Source organism: Lissotriton helveticus, chromosome 1_1, assembly GCF_964261635.1.
Source record: "Lissotriton helveticus chromosome 1_1, aLisHel1.1, whole genome shotgun sequence".
Taxonomy (NCBI): Eukaryota; Metazoa; Chordata; class Amphibia; order Caudata; family Salamandridae; genus Lissotriton; species Lissotriton helveticus.
Genome location: NC_136057.1, coordinates 847,656,315 through 847,677,632, shown reverse-complemented (window position 1 = coordinate 847,677,632; position 21,318 = coordinate 847,656,315). Strand labels below are relative to the sequence as shown.

The following is a 21,318-nucleotide window of genomic DNA, read 5'->3' as shown; positions in this document are numbered from 1 at the left end:
TACTACACTTGATTCTAGTCGGGTAAGCACTCTTGCACTACTCAAGTGTTTATAGTTCACCATAACTTTCATGTGCACTTCTTCTGTAAACTTTCGGGTGAGCACCCGTTATTGTACTATCGAGTAGGATTCATATTCTTTAGTGATTACAGTTCATCATATTTTTTATGTGCGCCTCGTCTTGCATTTTAATATTTTTAAATGAGCATCCGTTATTGAATCACTCAGTAGGATCTACACTTCTCAAATATGGCCGCCACTTTTCTGATAGAAACGAACCAGAGTCCTCTTTTTATTTTTGTGAAACGCGCACGCAGCAGGTTAGCGTTTGCTGTGGTAGAGCTTACTTATGTCGAAGGCTCCATAGCCTGGTGGTTGAACTTTGGTGTCTGGCTTGGACAAGGAAAGTGGTCGATGATAACCGTAAGTTCCTTAACATGGGGGTACATTTACTCTGCATGTGTACGGCTGGATTTGTAGCATTGTAGTAAAGAGTTTTCATCATTTTTCAGAACCATCTTCTACTTCGCAGTAGCATTCTGGATTGACTGACTCATTAGGAACCCCACTAGTGTTTTTCCTTACGCTTGCTGAGTTTCTTTGTGTTTAGCACATTGCTCTCTTTCACTGCAATTTCCTGTAGCTTATACCTGTTGGTCTATATCATTTACAGCTTAACATCTCCTGCTTGACTGGCATTGTCCTTATTCAGCTCGTTGGAGAGTACAGGGCACGGCCATTTGCGGCGTATTTGGATGCCTGGTGAGTTTTGTGTTCTTAATGTCACTTACTCCTTTTTGCACTACAGTTTATTTGCCTGATATGTGTATATTGCCAATGTTATTACTCAGGTTGTATCCCTTTGGTCCTACTGGCTTTCTTTGGTTTATTACGATTGACCAGCTTTGGGTCTGGATACAGTCCCTTATTGGACCCTGATTAGGTAGATATACTCGTTATGCATGATTGTCGGCACAGTGTCTCTTTCTTATTTTAATGCACAGGGTGAACTGGTACTTTTGGAACTTTTACTTTCAGCAAGCTTTGATGTTCGAGTATCGCCTTACTCACAGTAATCTGGTATCGTGGCCACTGACTAACTTGTTCATTTTGAGTTTACTTTACGCTTCTTCTTTGAACCTCCCTGGATAATATAGGTCTACCACTCAACGTCATTTCATGTTTTAACCACATAGCAATGTTTATTTTTATTTTTGTGAGACAAATGTGATATATTTGTTTGTAGAGATCCCCTGAAGAAGGGTGTTGGTTACACCCGAAATGCATTGGGATTGAGAAACAAGTCCTACATCTTTGTTTATGATCTGATCAACGGACTGTTGAAACTTATCTTGATTTAGATCTACATTACACGTGCAAATAAAAAAAAAGCACATCAACAAGTTGGATTTGGTTCATGGTTTATTTTTGAGCACTCACGCGGTATAGATATGATGTTAATTAATGAACAATATTGTTTTTCTATTGTGAAAAATTCCAATAAGTTTTGATGAATTGCTAATACACACGCATGTATGAGTGTATTAGGTAGTGCACATCCTGTCTAGAACATTTTGCTCTAGTTTGCATTTTCTTTCTGAATTGGTGGCAGGGTGGAACCACTTTAGGGAGTGCACACCAAGTAAGAATACCATTGAATATTGGGTATTATTTGTGAATGAGTTTAATTTGAGTGCACTCAAGCTGTTGTCAGTACCTTTGACTTCTTCCCCTGACATTTTTGGATTGGGTAAAACATTTTGATTTTTATCACATTTCTGATTAATTGAAGACATTCAGGCAAATAGTATCACTACGCATTGCTTTCGCTTCCTGATTCATAAAACAACTTTTCCCAGCTCAAAGTACTCAAGCAATTTATTGAGAAGGATTCACCATCACTGGAGAGACAAGTCACCTATTTGATTAAATTATGCTTCATTCAAAAAAGAAGGCTTGTCTGTCACTATCTACGGGGCTTTCATGGTGAAGCCTCTAGTACCATGACCAGGCTCCAATGTCTCTCTGAGTCTATGTTCTCCTGATGGTAAGTGGGAATTGCTTTCTTTTCTATTTCAACAAGCTTATGTTCGCCTCTGCTTTTTTTTAAAATATAACATTGTGATTGGACATCACAGTAGTTTGGAAGGCAATTATAGTTTTTTTATTTTCTGTGTCATCTACACTGTCTGCTTGACGTACAGTCGGCAGTAGGGTTTTCTTCTTTTTTACACTGCCGGGTTTGTAGTTGGGTAAGTCCTCACTTTCTTAATTTCAGTTAGTGGCGTGACTCATGCTGTACTAACTTGTAATTTGTATATAAAATGATCAATGGCATACTGGAAAAGGGCTCCTCCACCCCCCCCCCCCCCTCCCCCATTCTTCAGAAAGACAACCATTCAGATGAATCTTAGCAGTCCAGTTTTAGTAACTTTCTTACATCTGAGTGATGCATTCTATTTCATCATAATTAGTAGCTCGTCTGTGCCGCTGTTACATATTCCCCTCTACCCCTAACAAGGGCGCTTCAACAGAAACTGGTAGGGAATGGCCCCCTGAACGGGCACAACAGCAACCTCCTGTGTGTTTCAGGCTCCTTGGTCTTCATCACCAGAGCCCGAGAGTCCTTGTGATGCAGCATGCCCCATGAGCTGCATCTGGGTGTGCCTGCGATGCTTATGGGAACAGTTAGACGCCACAAGACTCATGTGTGGAAGTGCTTGAATCTGGCTTAACGTCTGGGTCCACATTGATTGGCATGTGGATGGTCCCTGTCTGTAATATGGAAAGCCTAAATCGATGGAATGCAATGACTCCAGAGTCAAAACCACTAATATGGATTGAATAAATGAATATATTGCATTCATCACTTTTGAGTTAGACTGCTCTACCCATTCAGCCCTAGGTGGCAGCAGAGTGAAAGATTATAGCGTGACTTTTCTATGCGTAATGTTATACCAAATCGCACCAATCATACACACAGCTCTGAATCTGTAATGCTCCGTATCATCCAGGTTCCCTTTCCAGTGCAAGGAGGGGGGTTTCTGTGAGGAAGACAAGATTTTCAGAATGGTAGAGGGTGATGTTCTCATCCCAATCGCAGGCCCCATTGGATTGTTTTTGCTCAGGAAGTGGCACCTTCCTGCCCAAAAACAATCCTCCGAGGCATTTTCCACTTTCTATGAAAGAAAGAGGGGAAAAAACGAGGCAAACTAAACATATCCCCTGATGCCTCATCAGGGGAGGTGTAGCTGTTTTCGCACATTCCAGATGAACCACTTATAATAAAGCTGGGAATGCGTCAAAATCCAGGGGTTTTACATGGGCACACCCCCGCACCATCCATGGGACACCTCCCTTGGGGATCTGCTCTGCGTTGCATTACTCTAGATTTATCAAGCCACTCATATCCACACAAGGTGTCCTTGCGAGGCTTGATAAATTCAATCTTAAGGGTTGTGTTGCTTTTGCACCCTGTTGCGTGGTGCAAAAGAGACACAACCCCTTGATAAATATGGTCCTGATTTGTCATTCTTTCCAAACACATGTTTTTAATAAATTCACCTTTGTCAGTGTTTCAATGCAGACATGCATGATATCACCGTGGAACATAAACTTCATTTGCTTTTTTCCACTGGGGCGTTGTTCTCTGCAGCAATTTGTCACGTTGATTTCAAACTTCCACATAGCTATTTTTTGGTGCTCCCTGTTGCTGGTAAAGTGTTTAATTATTATTACATTTTGTATGCCTTCCTTGCATTTTTATTAAAAGTTTGCTCCACTTCTGTACAAGCAAAAGGGGAAATATTTGATTTAAATATTTCTAGCAATTTCCAAGTAAGTGGTGAATATCAAATTCCCATTGACTAATCTGATCATTTTAGATACGTTTTGCCTTTTCTTATACTCTGATGAAAACACTGGGGTTATTTATACTGGAACACAAAAGTTACCAAATATTCAAGGGTTTGACTCAAGATAAATGAAAATATATTTTTGATATACAACTGCCAGTTGGGACCTTTTCTGAGGTTCGTGTTACTGCTATTACTGACCAGTTTATAGCTGTTTCAGCATAGATAACTGGTTAGGTAGCATCTTTATAAACTGCTCTGTGCCAATTTATGAGATCCTGTACTTGGTAATCTAACCAAGTATGTGCACAAAGGCTTATTGCACTTTAAGAAGGTTGCACCTGGAGAGATTTCCATTCCTTTAGTAGTTATGTTTCTTGGGTAGTTGTCAAAGTTGCTATAAGAAACTATTTCTCATTGTGCGATATGGTGGTAATTAATTTAAAAAATCCTCCATGTCTTGATAGACCGTACATGCATCAGGAAACTGAAGATCCATTTTCAAATAAAATTGTCAACATTTAGTTAGAGATAAATGTTTATTTATGTCTGGTAACTTTCCTATATTATACTCTGAAACAGATAATTTCAGTCCTACTTTTTCCATAGTTCTCAGGACAAGACTTCCCAGAGAGTTACCACACTCAACCGTACTTTTTATTCAAGTGATGTGTTCCTGTTTCATTTCTAAACGAAATCGCACCCAAATCTTAGTTGTCAGCATATACTGCAATAACCATCTGCTAGGTAACTACCAGTCCTGATGTCCAGGGGTTTGTAGTAATGAGACGACCACCCTTGAAGTGATGGATGAAGTCCTCATACTGGATTGGGATTATCTATGTTTCCTGGTGCTGCAGGACCACTCGGTGGCTTTAATTCAACTTCTTTTTATTGATTTTAATATGTCAACCATACATGTCGGACAAGAGCCCAAATTAAAAAAAATTCAATTGTACATGAGAAAAGGTACAAACCTTTTTTATGCAGCCTATAACTGCCACATACTAGATAACTCCCCCCTCTACTCTGCGGTCCTACCCAAAAAAAGGTGCAGGAGTTCCAAGCCGGTAATCACAAATGTCAACTCAAAAAAGAATCAGAGATAATGTTAATATTGAAAAAGTTGATGTCAATGTAAGGAGCGTTACATGTGTGCATGAAAACGAAATCAAATCACTGTTGTCGAAATCCCCTGATATGACCTCTCCATCAACCCCATGTCAGAAATACATGGTCAGGCAGACCCGGCGATCTAGGCTTGAGGCAACTAATTGACAGATCACAGGTGGGGTGGCATGTAACCAGCAGGACAAACGCGCAAACAGGAAATACCCAGATTAGTCCCACTGATAGGAAGCAACACCACAATGGCTCGGAGAGATTAGCTTCAATAAAGCGCACATGGCTGAAGGGGTGTGCATTCACAAAACACCATAACGTTAGATGCCACATGAAGTTAGGAACACACAGCCAATTTGGGCACAGTACACACATCACATGCAGTGATCATGCGCTCCCCATGCCGGACATCTGGATACATTACCCACTGGCCCTCATTATGTCCACACAAGGTCGAGACCCGCCTGCATTTATCAGGTGATAGTAATTTATGACTCCATGACTAGGCCTACATTCTTCTTCCTAAAAAGCATCTATGAATTGTTTTATTATGCTCAAAGAAATGTATATAATGGCGCTCAATTCGAGTGTACCATTGAGACAGTCCTCAGGCCCGACTCTGTAACTGTTTTGCCAAACGCCTCTTGTCTTTGTTTTTTCAAGGTAAATTCACATTCGTGCAACAGTATTATCATTCAATGATTTTAAAGACTTGAAAGACATTGTTACACTCTGTCTGACCGACCAGTGTGGAATCACAAGTTACCACCCCATCCCCAGTGTACGTGGGATTTAAGGATGCATCAGCAATACGGCCCCCCTGCCTTACTAGGACTACTGGAGAGATTTCAGCCTAGCAGACCGATTCTTGTTTTGAGAATTGATGGGTCAGAAGGGACCGTTTCACCATGAATTTACGTTTGGGCTGACATAGGTTATGAGTTAGTAATTTCAATGTTAAAAGCTTCCACAATTTCTTCAACCATTGGGCAAAGCATGGCAGCTCCCTCTTGAGCAGTGCTATGAACTGCCTCGCCTCCTCAAGCTTGTGTACCAACAGATCCAATCCTGTGAACTCCACTCTTGGGGAAATTAGGATCCCAATCTCAAGATTGCTATCGTCAGACCATTCAGGATTGGGAACGCCAACACACCATTTATGTGGACCAGAGCCGCTTTCCAATAAGACTGGATAACCATGCAAGACCACAAGTATGTATCACAGATCCGCTATCCTCACACCAAAAACTGCACATGTCCATAGTGACCGGGTCATGCGGTGGAGATTAGCTGGTGTCATGAACCACTGGTATATAACTTTGGACACTGATTCGGTGTGAGGAATACTTGTAAACATTTTGGGAATGTTGGCCCAGAGTCTCTCCCCCTTAACTCATCCCCTATCCCTCCACCCAACCCCATCCCGCCAATGTTGGAAGGCCACTTGCTCATTGATTCAATCAACTGTAGGATGTGGTAAATGTTGGGTTGAGGCCCCTAAATCCTACGTGTGTCCAAATAAGCTTTTTGAATTGGGTTAAGTCCCTGGTAGCTGACTTTGAAGGCTTAGTGTCGTAACTGGTAGTACTGCAGCATGTGTGATGTCAGTATCCCATAGTCTGCCTTACAATGCACAAAATACTTGATTTGACTTTGATAGAACAAATCCATAAGGGTTCCACTCCCCCCCTTCTTCCAGTTAGGCTTCTACTTCCCGTGACTGATTAAAATTCTTGGTTGTGATGGAGAATGGAAAAGGTAAAGAAGATATGAATGCTCTCCCAGCGCTTCCATCCCAAACTTTCAGTACAATTTTCATCGGGTAGCCAGATAGACATTTCATAGGCTTTGTCCCTTCGCTCCCCAACCATACCAAATCCCACAGAGAGTGCTCCACACTATGAAGAGACATTTCTTCTCACTCTTCCTTGGTGTCCACTCTGAAATAATCCAGAGAGTATTTTCTCTATAGTTCTGAAGCAAATCTGAGAATGCAGCCCCCTCTGCTCCTTGCTGCCACTAGAATCTTTCTCACTACTCTAGGCCTGCCACCTCTTCATGCAAACTTCATCAAGGGTTTCTGCATGGACTGTATTTCTGAGAGAGTATTGCTTACTGGAAGTGATTGGAAACTGTAGCGAATTCTGGCCAGTACATACGTTTTTTAAAACATTTATCCACCCCAGTCATGATATATGGAGGGGCCGCCATCCCCTTAAATTGCTGTATATCTGTTTTTGGAGGGCCAGCCTATTGGCACTTCTCCATTTTTCTAACATATATATCTTATTAATAACGGACTGAGCATGGTTCTCAACAGAATGGTGTTGACGACAGACTCTTGGATTCAACTTCTGGAGGTGTGGTCAAGTTAAGGATTGGCAGTTTTTTTTATCATAAACTTTGAGATCTTCTCAAAATACTCCAGCTCTTTGAGAACTGTTGGTAGAGACTCCTCATGGTCAGTCGTCATCAGCAAGAACTTTTCAGCAGAGATTGAACTTTTGGTCTTTCTCCAAAATAGGGTGCCTATGTTCTTTCATTGTTCTTTCATTGGGCCATTACACTCATTCCCAGGGGCTCCACAGTGTAAAAATTAGTGGGGAGTGTGGGTAACCCTTCCTCTTGATGGGCAAGCTTGAGGATTGATGCTGTTGGGGAGGAGGACTCCACCCGAATCCAGTCTCTCATTCTCAACCCTTTTGTATACAGGATGCCCATAGAAAGCCCTAGCTGGCTTGATCATTTTTTTTAGCCACACCCAGCAAGAAAAGCAATGCAGGTATTTTTGTTCTGGTGGTCTTCTTCACCAGATGGAATAATCTCCTGCTGTTAATTTTCACCTGCTTCTGCTTTATGAAGCAGACCTGATTATGATCCACAAGGTCTGGTAACAGATTATCTACACTGTGGGCTTTTTTGCAAATATTTCAGTGTCAGTGTTTAAGAGTGCTACAGGTCTACCTGTGTTGCAGTCATCTGGGTTCTTCCCTTGTTTGGGGATTACCACTGTATCCACCTCACACATGGTGGGGTCAGGCTTGTATAATGTGTGAAAGTGTTAAAGAGAGCTGGAATCTGCTTATCCAGTTACAGAAAGAGTTTAGAAACGACAACAGATTTCCTGACTGGTCCCAGTGCTTTACATATGGGCATGGCTCTTAGAGCCTCACTAACCCCTGCCTCACTAATAGTTTCCTCCAAGGATTCCTTTATATCCACTCAGAGAGATGGACATGCCACCTATCCAGATAGTCCAGTATTTCCTGGTCGTCCTCCTTTCCTTTCAAATAAAGGGCTTGGAAAAAGTCAGTAAATGCCTCCTGCTTGTCTCTTTCCTGAACTGTCTATGCACCATCCAATGTTTTCACCTCTTCAATATTTGTTGATACCTTCAGATACTGCAGTTTCCTGTCTAAGTGGGGGCCCTTTTGTGCCTCTCCCCAAAGAAAAAACTACCCAGCCTCAAGAGAGCAATTGCCAACCTGTTGGTTCTGTGGGCCCAGAGTTTATCATTGCCTTGAGATACTGACTGTTTTATATGGGATTCTTTGTCCTAGGTTTTGAGTTCAGCTGTGAGGCTAACTTCCACGATTCGCTTTTCTTTTGCTACACCTGTTTCTATGTTGAGGACCATTCCCCAAATCATTGCTTTTAAAGCATCCTAGACTGTTATTGGAGATGAATCAGCAGAACATGTTTGCTTGAAGAATTGTTCAATCTCTTTCCCTAATGAGGCGGTATGAACTGAGTGCCAAAGAATTCCCACCTGCAATCTTCAGTGAAACCTTGACTGGGCATCTACTCCTGTCCAGAGATTCCAACATAGGCATGATTGATACATCTGAGATTTAGACCCCGAGAAGCGTCTGTAGAAGTGAGTGTGAAACAAATATGTAGTCTATGAATGAGTAAGTGAAGCGAGTGTGAGAGTAGAATGAATAATCTCTGACAACAGGATGGAAGTATCTCCATGTATGCACTAGACCCGTTTCCACCACTTCCCTCTTGAGTCGGCCTTCATGGCTCCAGCATCTCAAGAAGTCTTGTGGGACTGGTCCAGCTCAGGTTCCCGAGCCAAGCTGAATTCTCCACCCACCACTAGGTCCCCTTCCACTTCTACCAATTGTTCTTGCACTGTTTCAAGAATGCCTCCTTGGCTGCATCTGTGGTATAGAGGTTAAGGAAAGTGTAAGGACCCTAACATAATGCACCGCTGTCTCTTCTAACTTTGGCTTTCCCCCACAAAATATATTTTTTTCTTAACAAAGGATTGTTAACCCATGCCGACTTGCAGTCCCCAAAATACCAAAACTGATTGGGGTAAAGCTGGTGGCACATGCAGAATTCCTCCTGCTACACTAGGTGGCGCACCTGGAGGAGAATGATAACTGGAACATTTTTTCAGATGCATCTCTACTGATGCTCCTGTGTCCTTGAGGAGTTAAGGCCTTTTATGTTAAGAGATGATTTGAAAGTGGGTTTTATAGGTATGTTTGTGTGCCTTCTGCTGCAATAGTCTCTGTTACTTCCGCCCCCTGCACCCAAATTAAAAACTCACACTTCCCCCATACCACGCTTAACCAACTGAGCCCTTCCCTTAGCCCTATATCTGATGTTCTAGTTATGCATGAACCTAATGCAGGAAACACCAACCTCCATATGCCTAATGATCAGAAACCCCTGTAGTCTCTTGTGAATAAAGAACGCTGGAGCTGTTTTGGTTCCCACTGTACAATGTAGGCCTGTGGCGTAAGCGTTGGAGAGATGAGTTGAAGGCAGGCTTAGAATGTTAAGTTCTGACTCACACACAGTGGAATAAAGACATGTACAACTACTCTCTGTGTGTGGCTTGGTTATTGGCGAGTATCTGGGCTGTCAGGATGCTACAACTGGTGACGAGATAAGGGGATACAAAGCTCGTACACTGAATGCACTCTTCCAGAACGTTTGCCGTGGTTCAGCAAACTGCTCGTGTATGCCACATGTGCTGCAGGGCAGGATCGAAGCTGGCACCAGTGGAGTCTCAGCACAATGCCAGCCTGTATAAAATGCTTAAAGATAGAGAAAACTTTGAAACTCTAAGTGGTTCAGCAAACTGCTCGTGTATGCCACATGTGCTGCAGTGCAGGATCGAAGCTGGCACCAGTGGAGTCTCAGCACAATGCCAGCCTGTATAAAATGCTTAAAGATAGAGAAAACATTGAAAGTCTACGTGTCGGTGGCCAGGAACTGAATGAAACGGACGCAAATAGAAGGCACAGTGCCACTGCGCAAATTAATGCAACACACTATGCGGAGTAGGAACACTAAAGGCGGATGCAACCAGGTGATGAAAGCAGAGCTCAGCAATATTTCATCACAAATCAAATTGAAATTCATGTGCTACGAAGCAGAGATTAACCAGATGTTTGTGAATAAACATTTAAGCACAAAGCCAACCAATGCTATCTGCTTTCATGGACTTGCAGCGTACAAAGATTTATCTACTTACCGGAACCATTAATGAATCCTCATGCCACAACGTGCTACAGAGTGGCCCCAGAAAGAGGTTGTGCGTTTGGAGTTCTCCCCTGACAAAGGGGCCCATAACCCAAGCTGCCGCATAGGAGCCCAGAACAACTCCGTAGACAGCCATAACATAAAGAGCTCCGATGGAGGCCTGGGCGAGATCCAAGTTCCAAAAGTCATTAAGGCTGACCCCAAAGCCAGCACATCAGGAGGTGCTAGAGAAGCTCTGTCATGCCGAGTTCCACAGGAAATGCCTGAGAGACCACTACTGTCCACCAATGTATATACAGCTGCTGCATTCTTATAACTGTCAACTGCGTTTGATACTGCCAAAAAACACAATATTGGCAATAGATGGACTGCATGGATAGAGACAGTTGAAGATTTCATAGATGCAATAGATGAAACAGATTATAAAAAGATTATAAAGTATCTGAGAACCATGGCTAGTGAAGGAGTGAAAGAAGCCATGAAAAAGATACCACAAGAAGGTGAAGTGACATACAAACAAATCAAAACAGACTTGAATGTCAGGTTTAACCCAGGGCCAAATGTGGATTTTGAAAGATACATATTCAGACAAGAGTGCCAGAGACCAGGTAAAACCATTGATGAGTTTGTTGAGAGACTGGATGCTCCGGAGAAGCACTGTAAATTCAATTAACTTAATGATGAGGAAGCTACCCGCCTCAGAGTAATCAATGGATCTCTGTCAGATTCCTTACAACAACGGATGCTGAAGGAAACTCTGAGCTTGGAGCAAGCTCTCAAGCCTGCTCACACTGAATAGCGTGCTGATCATCAAGCAACTGATGTGGAGGCCAGAGGCGCTCAAAGTGCCTCAGTTATGAGCATGAAAAGTAAGCTAAGGTACAAGTACAGGGATACAAGTGTAGCTCTTCACATAAAAAGAAAATGTGTTACAGATGTAGACTGACATTTCCACACAAAGGTAAATATCCTGCCATTGGAAAGATATGCATTGGCTGTGGTAAAGCGACCCATTTTGTGACGACGTTCAAGACAAAGAGAAAAGTTAGCGCGTCAGAGCGTGAAGACAAAATGGCCAACCGAACGCTAGCTCAGCAATGTTAGACTCACTCCCACAAACCTAAGCAGTCACATCAACAGAGGCAAATCAACACCAAATGAATTTGATAGTTGTCTATATCATCGACAAAGAGTTCCTCAGTATCAGTTTCTACTGAAAGTGATAATGATAATTGTGCTATACCGGTGTTTACTTAAAAAAGGCATGCACATGTGGGACTAGTCGAATGTGAGGAAAAATCCAAAGCAAAGAAAAATCAACAGGAAAAAGCACCAAAGAAGCTCAAACATTGTCTGAAGATCACTCTAAAGATAAATGGGTGTTTGATGCCATTCATAATTGACAGCCGTGCGTTGATAAAAATCATGTTAAACCCCTTGCATGCGGCGCGAATTTTGACGCTGTGCGGCCGTTTTAAAGAGTGCGTGGGATCATGACGGCCCCCAGCCGTCATCAGCACACGCCCACCGTGATGCATGACGGCCGGGGGCCGTCATCAGCATGGAAGGGGTTAAGGAGCAGTATTAAGAATTATCTCTGTTACCACAACTTACAAAGTCAAAGACTATACAAATTGGCTGCCTCAACGCTCTTAAAAGTCAAGGTTCATTTGTAGCCACAATGAAACAAAAGAAAACTGTGGTACAAGCACCTCTCAGACCTGCCATCTTTTGGGGTATTTCCCCAGTCTTTGTGCTTTCTGACCTCCTGTTTTTGATGGTATGCTGGACTTCGTTTTTGCTGACTTAGTGTCTCTGTGCACCTTTTCACTGCTATTCAGTGATAAGTGCAAGTGCTCCTACTGTAAATTGTGTTATGATTGGTTATCCATCATCAAGAACTTTATTTCGATCACTATAAATCATCAAAGTACATCGTAAAACAAGACAATTACAAACACACAATACAAATAAGACATGACATTATAAATAAACATTCACAGTCTATCTACAGTTGCAGTACTGGTCAGTCAAAGAGCATCAGTGTTTTAGCGCAAGAAAGGATCATTATGACAGCAGCAAAATTAAAGGCTAAAAATTACATCTTTTTTGTAATTTAAAAACGACATCATAAAATGCTTAAAAGGGGAATAAAATATATTAGTAACTAAGTTCATTTAAGTTTGGTTATCCTTTGATTGGCATATTTGATTTACTAGTAAGTCCCTAGTATTGTGCACAGATGTGCCCAGGGCCTGTACATCAAATGCTACTAGTGGGCCTGCAGCACTGGTTGTGCCACCCACGAAAGTAGCCTTTCAAATGTGTCTCAGACCTGCCACTGCAGTGCCAGCACGCAGTTTTAACTGCCATGTCGACCTGGCAACTGGACCCACTTGCCAGACCCTAACCTTCCCTTTACTTACATATGAGGCACCCCTAAGGTAGGCCCAAGGTACCCCATTGGGCAGGGTGCAGTGTATGTGAAAGGTAGGACATGTAGTGATGTGTTTTACACGTCCTGATAGTGAAATACTGTGCATTTCATTTTTCACTATTCTCCCATAGAATAACATTGGAGCTAACTTGTAACAATTTATAAGTGTAATTTTCAATTGGGAAAATATAGAGAAATAGAGTTTAGGCTCCCTGAGCTCAGAATTTAATAACACATCTTTTAGTAAAGGTGGATTTTAAATTGTGTGTTTAAAAATGCCACTTTTAGGGGGCTTTTCCTTCCTCACTATCCTGTGTCCCTCTGCCTGTTTGTGTATTCACCGTCTGGTTTTGCAGTGACAAGAGCATTCACTCATGACAGTCACAAGCAGGGTTAAGGTATATACTGCCTTTCCCGGGTGACTCATAACCAGGCTGAATAGACCTTTCTGCATTTAGAGTGGTGGGAGGAGCACCTGAATAGGCTGTGTCTGCTCTGCACAATGCTGTCTCCACCTCCTGTGGTGAAACTGGAGTAGGGAGGTCAGTACTGGTTTCTACTGAGCAAGAGGGAGTTGCTGCCTAAAACTTTAAAGGAAAAAGTAGCATAAATATTACGGCTTTGACCCCAAACCTTTAGAACTCTGTTGGACTAAGGAACCTGCCAAGAAGAAGAGCTGGGGAAGCTGTCAGGAGAAACTACCACTTTGCTGTGTGCTTTGCTGTGTTGGCCTGCAGTGACTGGTTCTGTCTTGGGAAGTAAAAGGACTGGATTAGACTTTCTACAACTTATTTTCCTGAGTTTCTCCAAGGACTTGAGGTAGAGCTTGGCCCCAGTTCAAGAAGTCTCAGGAACAGCAAAGATTTCAAGATTATCTGCTACCAGCACTGGGAATTGTGTGTTTTGTGCTGCAACAGAAGAAAAAGCAACAAGGCACCATCAAACAACGCCGCTGCCAGCTCTGTGACCTGTTGGCATCACCAAGAGCACCACCTCGCAACCCTAGTCTCACCGACGGCGACCCCTGACACCGCCACAGAGCCGCTGCTTGCACTGTGACCAGAGGGCATTGCACTTTGTATCACCTCCCTTCACATAGCTGCCTAACATCCCTGATGACGATGCTCCACGTCAACATCGACGCCACTGTCTGCACCATGGCCAAGGGGCACTGCTCGTACATTACTCGACGCTCCGCCCCATCATACACCACAGCCATGGCACACCGATGCCAGCGCCATTGATTCCAGATCGTCCACTGACTATAGCGCTTTGGCAATAATGACACCGCTGCTTGCACCTTGACCTGCCTGCACCGCAGAGAGTACCGCCACACTTTGCACAGCAACCGTGGACTCACTAACGCCGCTGGATGCCATCAACGAGACACTGCCTGCACCGCGACCTGAGGGCACTGCCCGCTGGACCGCTCCACTTCGTACTGCAGCCTCGATGCCTGTTGGGGCTCCTGACTTCAGCCTAATGGGGTTTGAATTACAATGTGTTTGATTTCAAGGGCCTCAGAACTCCTGCACCGACCTCCAGGACCGACGCCAGCCGACGCCGCCTCTTTAGAGCTACTCGCAAGGTCCACAACGCCCTGCATTTCCAAGGTACTGTTTGCGGCTCTTCCTGACACCGTAGCTGGGACTTGACCTCGCGTTCAGCCTCAACTGTTGGATTTGTGTGTTCATGACAGTGATAGCCCCCGGACAAAGCTAGCAACTTCAGGGAACTGTGTTTTAAGTCTATTTTTTCAATATTCCTATTTTGATCACTGTATGTTGGATTTTTATCGTTTTGGTCTTATTTTAACAGATAAATATTAGCTATTTTTCTAAAACAGGTGTGGTGTCTTTATAATGTTTTCACTGTATTACTGCGTGTTATGTGCAAATGCTTTACACTTTGCCTCTGAGATAAGCCTGCTTGCTTTGGCCATGGTACCAAGGGGGTGAGCAGGGGTTATTTTAGAAGTTAAATCCACTTATCCTGACTAGAAGGAAGAGTCCCTACTTGGACGGGGTACAACCCTGCCAACCAGAGACCTGAATTTCTAACAGCGCCTATTCATGTACTTTAAGTGCCTGTTTGCTGAGTTTCAACACTTCTGCTGATATGGTACTGATATCATTGAACTACAATATAAATGTTCATTGTGACATTGTAAGTCAAATTACTTCATCATTTCATGGGTTAGGAAAACTCAAAACAATGTAAGTAAAGTTACACATAAATGAGAATGTATGTCCTGTTGCTCAAAGACATAGACATGTTGCGTTTCACTTGCTAAAAGCTGTTGAAAAGAAATGTAATTTGTTGCTTTAACATGACATCACTGAACGCTCCACTGGTACGACACCATGGGTTTCTCCCATTATAATAGTGATTAAAAGAGACAGTGAAGTAACTGTACGCATATGCGTTGGCATGCGTCAGGCCAACAAGCAATTGAGTGAGAGACATCCTGGTCCGCACATTGCTGATATGATAACTCAGCTGAATGGTGTGACGTTCTTCTTTCGATAACCTAAATAAAGGGTATTACCAATTGGAACTTGTAGAAAAATCCAGTTACATTAGAAACTTTTCTACGCATATTGCTTTGTTTTGCTTCAAGTGATTGAATTTTGGTACATCCTTTCCTGCAGGACTTTTCTGAGACCTCATTTGATGTATCATACGGCCTGTAGAAAATGCATTTAACTATAGTGATGACATATTGGTTTTCAGAGCTACACAGAAAGAGCATGACAGAGCTCTCATGCAAGTACGTTCCTTGCTAAAAGATGCAGGCTTAATTCTGACTGCTGACAAATGTGAATTACACAAGAAAAAATATTTCACCATGTCTTTTTGGCTGAGGGTATGAAACTAGATCCAGCTAAAGTAAAAGCATAGTCTACTGTAAATCCCCCACACAACATTTCTATGTTGTGATCATTTCTTGGAATGGCCAGTTACTGTTTTTAGAACAAGACTTTGCTATGGTCAGTGCACCTTTACGAGAACTAACCAAAAATAACGTGTCTTTTCATTGGTCACATGAATGTGAGAAGAGCTTCCAAAAAATCAAGCAAGCCATTGAGAGTGCCAGTGAAATGGCCTACTTTGATTCCACACTACCTACAGAGGTTGTAGTTGATGCTAGCCCTGTCGGGGTAGGCGCAATCCTTGCACAGCACAACAGGCAGCCAAATTCATGGAGACATATTGTGGCATAGGCCAGTAAAATCTGGAACATGCTAACTCGCAACCTGAGAACGGAAGTTTGGCAGTGATCTGGACTTTCGAATATTTCCATGTGTTTATGTACGGAAAGCCCTTCACAGTAATGACTGATCATCAAGCACTATTGAAAATATTCTATAATTCCAAAGCCAAAATGCCTCCTAGAATTGCCATTGGGGGTTGAGGTTACAAGAATACAACTTTACAATTCTTCATCGTTCAGGGAAAGATCCTAATCCTGCTGATTATTTTTCAAGAGTGCCATTGCAATGCCCTGGTAACCCATCTAAGACAGCGGAGGCCTACAACAATTTTATTGTCAAATCAAGCACACCAGCTACTATGTCTTTAGAATGAATTGGAACCGTCACAGCCAAGATAGTGACATGTTAAAGTTAAAAGACCTTACTGCTCATCAATCGTGGAACCAGCACTCTGGACTTATCACTAATGACAGTGAGTATTTTAAGTTCAAAAATGTAAAAGATGTACTTTCAGTGACTCAAGAGGTCCTAATTCTGTGAGGTACAAAATTCTTTTTCCTGAAAGTCTCTGACAACAAGCAATTGACGTTGCCCATGAAGAACATCGAGGAATAGTTGCCTCTAAGAGAGCTCTCCGTGATGGAGTCTGGTTTAAGTATCTCGATGAAATGGTCAAAAACGATTTTAAGACTTGTCACATATGCAGCTGTCTTTCATCTTAAGTTATTCAGTACCTTTTGAACATGAGAGAATTGGCACATCATGCTTCGGAGAAAATTGCTATTGATTTCTTTGATCCTTTTGAGAATGGACATCATCTTCTAGTTATTGTTGATGAATACTCCTATTTTCCATTGGTATAAGACCTTTTATCCACTACACATGAAAAGATTATTCAAAAATTAGATGGCAACTTGGAGACATGGGGTGTACCCGAAATCTTAAAATCAGACAATGGCCCACCTTTCAATAGTCGGGAAGTCAAAGACTTTCCAAATCACTTCAATATGAAGCATCAAAAAAGCACTCCTCTTTAGGCCCAGGCCAGTGATCTCGTAGAACGGTTTGTGAGTACTCTAAAGAAAGCGGTTCATTGTGCTGCATTGGAGTACCTCAACCTCAAAGTTGTTTTGAACACTACTCGTCTAGCCTACTGTTTAACCCCCCACTCAACAAAAGGAGAAAGCTCTTCAAATCTCATATTTGGACAAACCATGACGACCAAGCTGTCTCACTGGACCAATCTCAGATCCAAGAATGAGGAAGACATTCATGCTACAGTCTTTAGTTGTAAACAGAAGATGAAAATATATGGTGGTAGATGACGTCATGTAAAATATGTCACCTTTACAAGAGGAGATCGAGTGCTTGTCTGACAACATAGAAATAGAAAGTCTGATCCGCCTTTTGAGGCTGAACCCTTTACCATCACTAACATCAAAGGACATATGGTGACTGCCCAACATCTTGGGAAACCCCATACAAGAGATTCCTCTCATTTTCGACATTTGGCCCATCACTCACCAAACATCAATGTCAATGTAGAAACTGGGTTCCGACAGACTGTTGAGGTCACTGTCTACTGATAATTCCACATCACTTGTCAAGATCACTGCCACTTTGACTGCCAGTTCCCGATTTCCAGCGACCCGATCAGGACGTGTGATTCTGACTCCATGACACTCAATTGAAGAAGAAGAATTGCCTGTATATCTATGATTATTTGTGTTTTAAATTTATTTACTTATTTATCTGTTTGGAAAAGTTGTAACTTTTTATTTAACAAAGCGAGAGATGTAGTATCTTGTAATTAAAAGAACGCTGGAACTCTTTTGGTTCCCACTGTACATTCTAGGCCTGTGATGTAAGCGTTGGAGAGATGAGTTGAAGGCAGGCTTAAAATGTTGAGTTCTGACCTACAGGCAGAGGAATAAAGACCTGTATAACTACTCTTTGTGTGCTGTTATTGATGAATACTCAAGCTGGCAAGATGCTACAACCCCCAGGGGACCAAAAATGTGGATCATTAGCATAAGCCATTGGGGAGGGTTATTGACCCTTGAGGTAAGAACTTCTTTTCTTGTTAACTCTTCTCCCTACTCTGACCGACCTCCTTCACCCCACAGAAGCAACATGAGCACATTGGTCCTTTAAATTCTCCTCCAATTTTCTCTTATAAGGAGTCCTCCATCTAGCCTCTGGATCCATTAGATTTCTTGGCCTCACCGGTCTGATTTTAGGCAGTTCCAATCTTACCAAGTTGTTGCACCCAATCTTTCTTAGCACTGCCAAGTGGGCGTTTCGAGGGTGATGCAACCTATTCCTGACTCTGATTGTTTTCCAATCCGAACTGGTGTCTCCCTAACCAGTGGTTCAACTCAAATTGCAAAAGCAACAATGCAGGGTGGTGATTTGGATGGGAGTGGGCAGTATTAAATCCTGCAGCTGTGAAGAGCGTGGGAAGAGGAAAAAGGTATGCTGTGCTAACCTGGAAGAGAAGCTGGGAGATGAAATTGAATGGAAACCCCATTTTGTGACCTTTTTCACACGGGCAACTAGCTCCCAACTGAGAACTATTTTCTCAGACAAACCCTTTAGGTGAGGACAGATGCAGCAGAAGTGTTAATGCCATACAAGCCCTATGATACAGGACAAAAAGACACTGGAAGTTTCTGCACAATATTGCACTCTGGAGAGAAAAATAGATCCTCCTTCCCAACCATTGATGCCATGGCAACGCAGGGGAACACGCTGAGGGCAGGACTCCCTGTGGGGGCTCTTGCAAGATTTAAGGATGGAATTGACATAGGACCTACAGCAGGATCTATTGGAAGTCTGCAAAAGACCAACTAAAGCCTTGACTTTGTTGACAGCAGACGTTGATCAACTGTGCCAGGGAGTCAAGGAACTAGGTGCAAGGGCAACTGAACTGGAGGAGAAGAGATGCTGCTGAGGCAGATGACGTTGTTTCATGAAAGAAAAACAGAATAATTGAGTATAATGAGTTATAAATAGTAATTATGCATTCCCCCCACTGCCTGAAACTGTGGTAGTCAATCATTGATTTGCATATCAGTGTTTCATACGGTGCTATCTCATTCAAGACCTACGGCCACTGTTGGTAGGATGGAATTGCGCTTGTTTTCTAGTGTCATGATATTCAAACCACCATAATATTCAAACCACAGCTGTTGCTAAAGTTGTTGATACCCATCATCTGTCGTGGAAAGATATCGGAGGGAAGACTGAGGTGTCAAGTGGATGGCAATCTTATCCTGAAATGTATTGTCATCTATAATTCCATATTCAATCTGTCCCACACCTGTTTTCGGTATCCCTCCACCTTCATACATTCCCACTGGATATGGACAATGCCCCCCCATTGTTATCTCCAGCATCGAGAATGGTGTCAGATGGGGGCCTTATATAGAGACCAATGCCAACAATGTAAACGTTTTAAATAGCTATATTTTAACCAGGCTTCTCTCAAACCTTTATAATGTTCTTCTAATAGAGCAACCCTGCTTTTGTCATTAAAATGAGTTTGCCACCATATTTGCAGTTTATATGACGTTTCATGTGAGAAAGCTCAGTCTCTTAGATGCGAGTGGGACGCCTGATATGGTTTACCTAAATTCTTTCCGTACGTATATGTATTTATGCATGGGTGACAGTGCTATTATGATGTGCGGCTTCCCCAATTTGTCTTCAATACCTGTACCTGTGATAGCTGGATGTCACGATGTATACAGATTGACTAACCTTAAGCTTCAGATACAGCGGGAGAGATGTAGTTGCTAGTTTCTCTCCTCCCTAGATGCGGCACCCCAAGTGAGTCTTAATATAACACTCGCCTATGAGGACCTCACCCAGGGAAGGGGAAAAGTGGATAAATAAAACATAAAGGGCTGGCAGCCTTAAACCATCTACAGGGCTCGACAACAGGAGAGACACCAAGCCGTGGATCTGTGTACTGGTTCCTGTATAGAGACACAAAGACACGAAAATCACACTCTTCCTTGGAGGTCAATAACACCTCTATATGTATATACTATAATATTAAAGTACACTTACATTTTTTTTTTAATTTTTATTAAAGACATTTATTATTATTCAATAGAGCAGTACATATAGCGAAGCCTACAACCCTGTGGGCCGGCTGCAACATTTCGATGTAACGTGAGGGTAGGGGAGTGTAGAGAAAGGTGCACCGTACCATCTATTGTACCCTCAGTGAATGAGACTTTAATTACATTTTACGTATCACATGCGCTCATTATACAGTTATGTCTGCAAGTGACGTCTTATTTTTTCATTTTTTTCCTATAAGTAAACAGTTTAACTCTGCAAACAAAACAGATCAGTTCTCATCGATATGTCCCAAATTTTAGCTGCGCCATCGCGTATTTTTCCGGCATCCATGACACTGAAACCCACAGAACGGAGCGTCAGTCCTTGGGGGCACGGCAATGGAGTAGGGGTTAGCAGTGCATGTGCACAGTCTGCCTTTGTCATAGTGTGCGACAGCCATTGAGAGCAGTGGGGCCCCTCGGGCTGTCGACAGAGTGTGTGAAGAGCCTAACGGATGAACGGTATAGCCACGCTGTGTTCTCGAAGGACGCCACCCGCGTCCGGTCTCGTGGCCGGACATGTGTCCAGGTACATCTTCCAGGTGTGGCGTGTAAGGAGGTCATGGCTATGTTTGGGAAACAAGAGTCCGAAACAATGAACATGGGGATATGTGTGGGATGGGGAGTGGGAGGGGAGAGTGTACTTGCGGGAGCGATGCCACGGAGAGGGGCCGGGAGTATGTTTCAATCCGTTGTGGATTAGTGAGTCTTCGCGTGGATGGCCGTCCGTGCCCATAGCCAGCATGTCGGACGTATGGCGCAGCCGCTGCTCAGGGCGTCCGGGGGGAGGCGGGCTGCCTACTGGCCGCAGGCGCCACATCTCCAGCGCTTCCGGCGGGCGGGTGTCGTGGGGGGGGATACAGCCTGTATCCCTGTCGTCGTCACTACTACCCCAGCAGTGCTATCCCATACGCAGCGGTCTCTATAAGAGCCCTCTGGCCGTGCCCTCCCCCTGGAGGGACCTCAGGATGTTGTCCCAGAGTTGTGCTATCGGGAACTGCCTTAAGCCCGCTATCTCCTCCCGGTGTAGTGCCGTGCTTTCTGCTCTAGCCCAGTTG

At 43.1% G+C, this 21,318-nt stretch overlaps 1 long non-coding RNA gene across 3 annotated transcripts in view; it reads left to right on the top strand.

The window, feature by feature from the left end:
* Positions 1-21,318, top strand: part of LOC144770964 (uncharacterized) — a 134,740-nt gene that overhangs the window by 58,972 nt on the left and 54,450 nt on the right. Inside the window, exon 2 of one of the 3 annotated variants that reach the window (XR_013599075.1) lies at positions 674-762. The exons of the other annotated variants lie outside the window; for them this stretch is intronic. This is a non-coding gene — a long non-coding RNA (uncharacterized LOC144770964). The remainder of the gene's footprint in view (positions 1-673; positions 763-21,318) is intronic. 3 annotated transcript variants of the gene reach the window in all.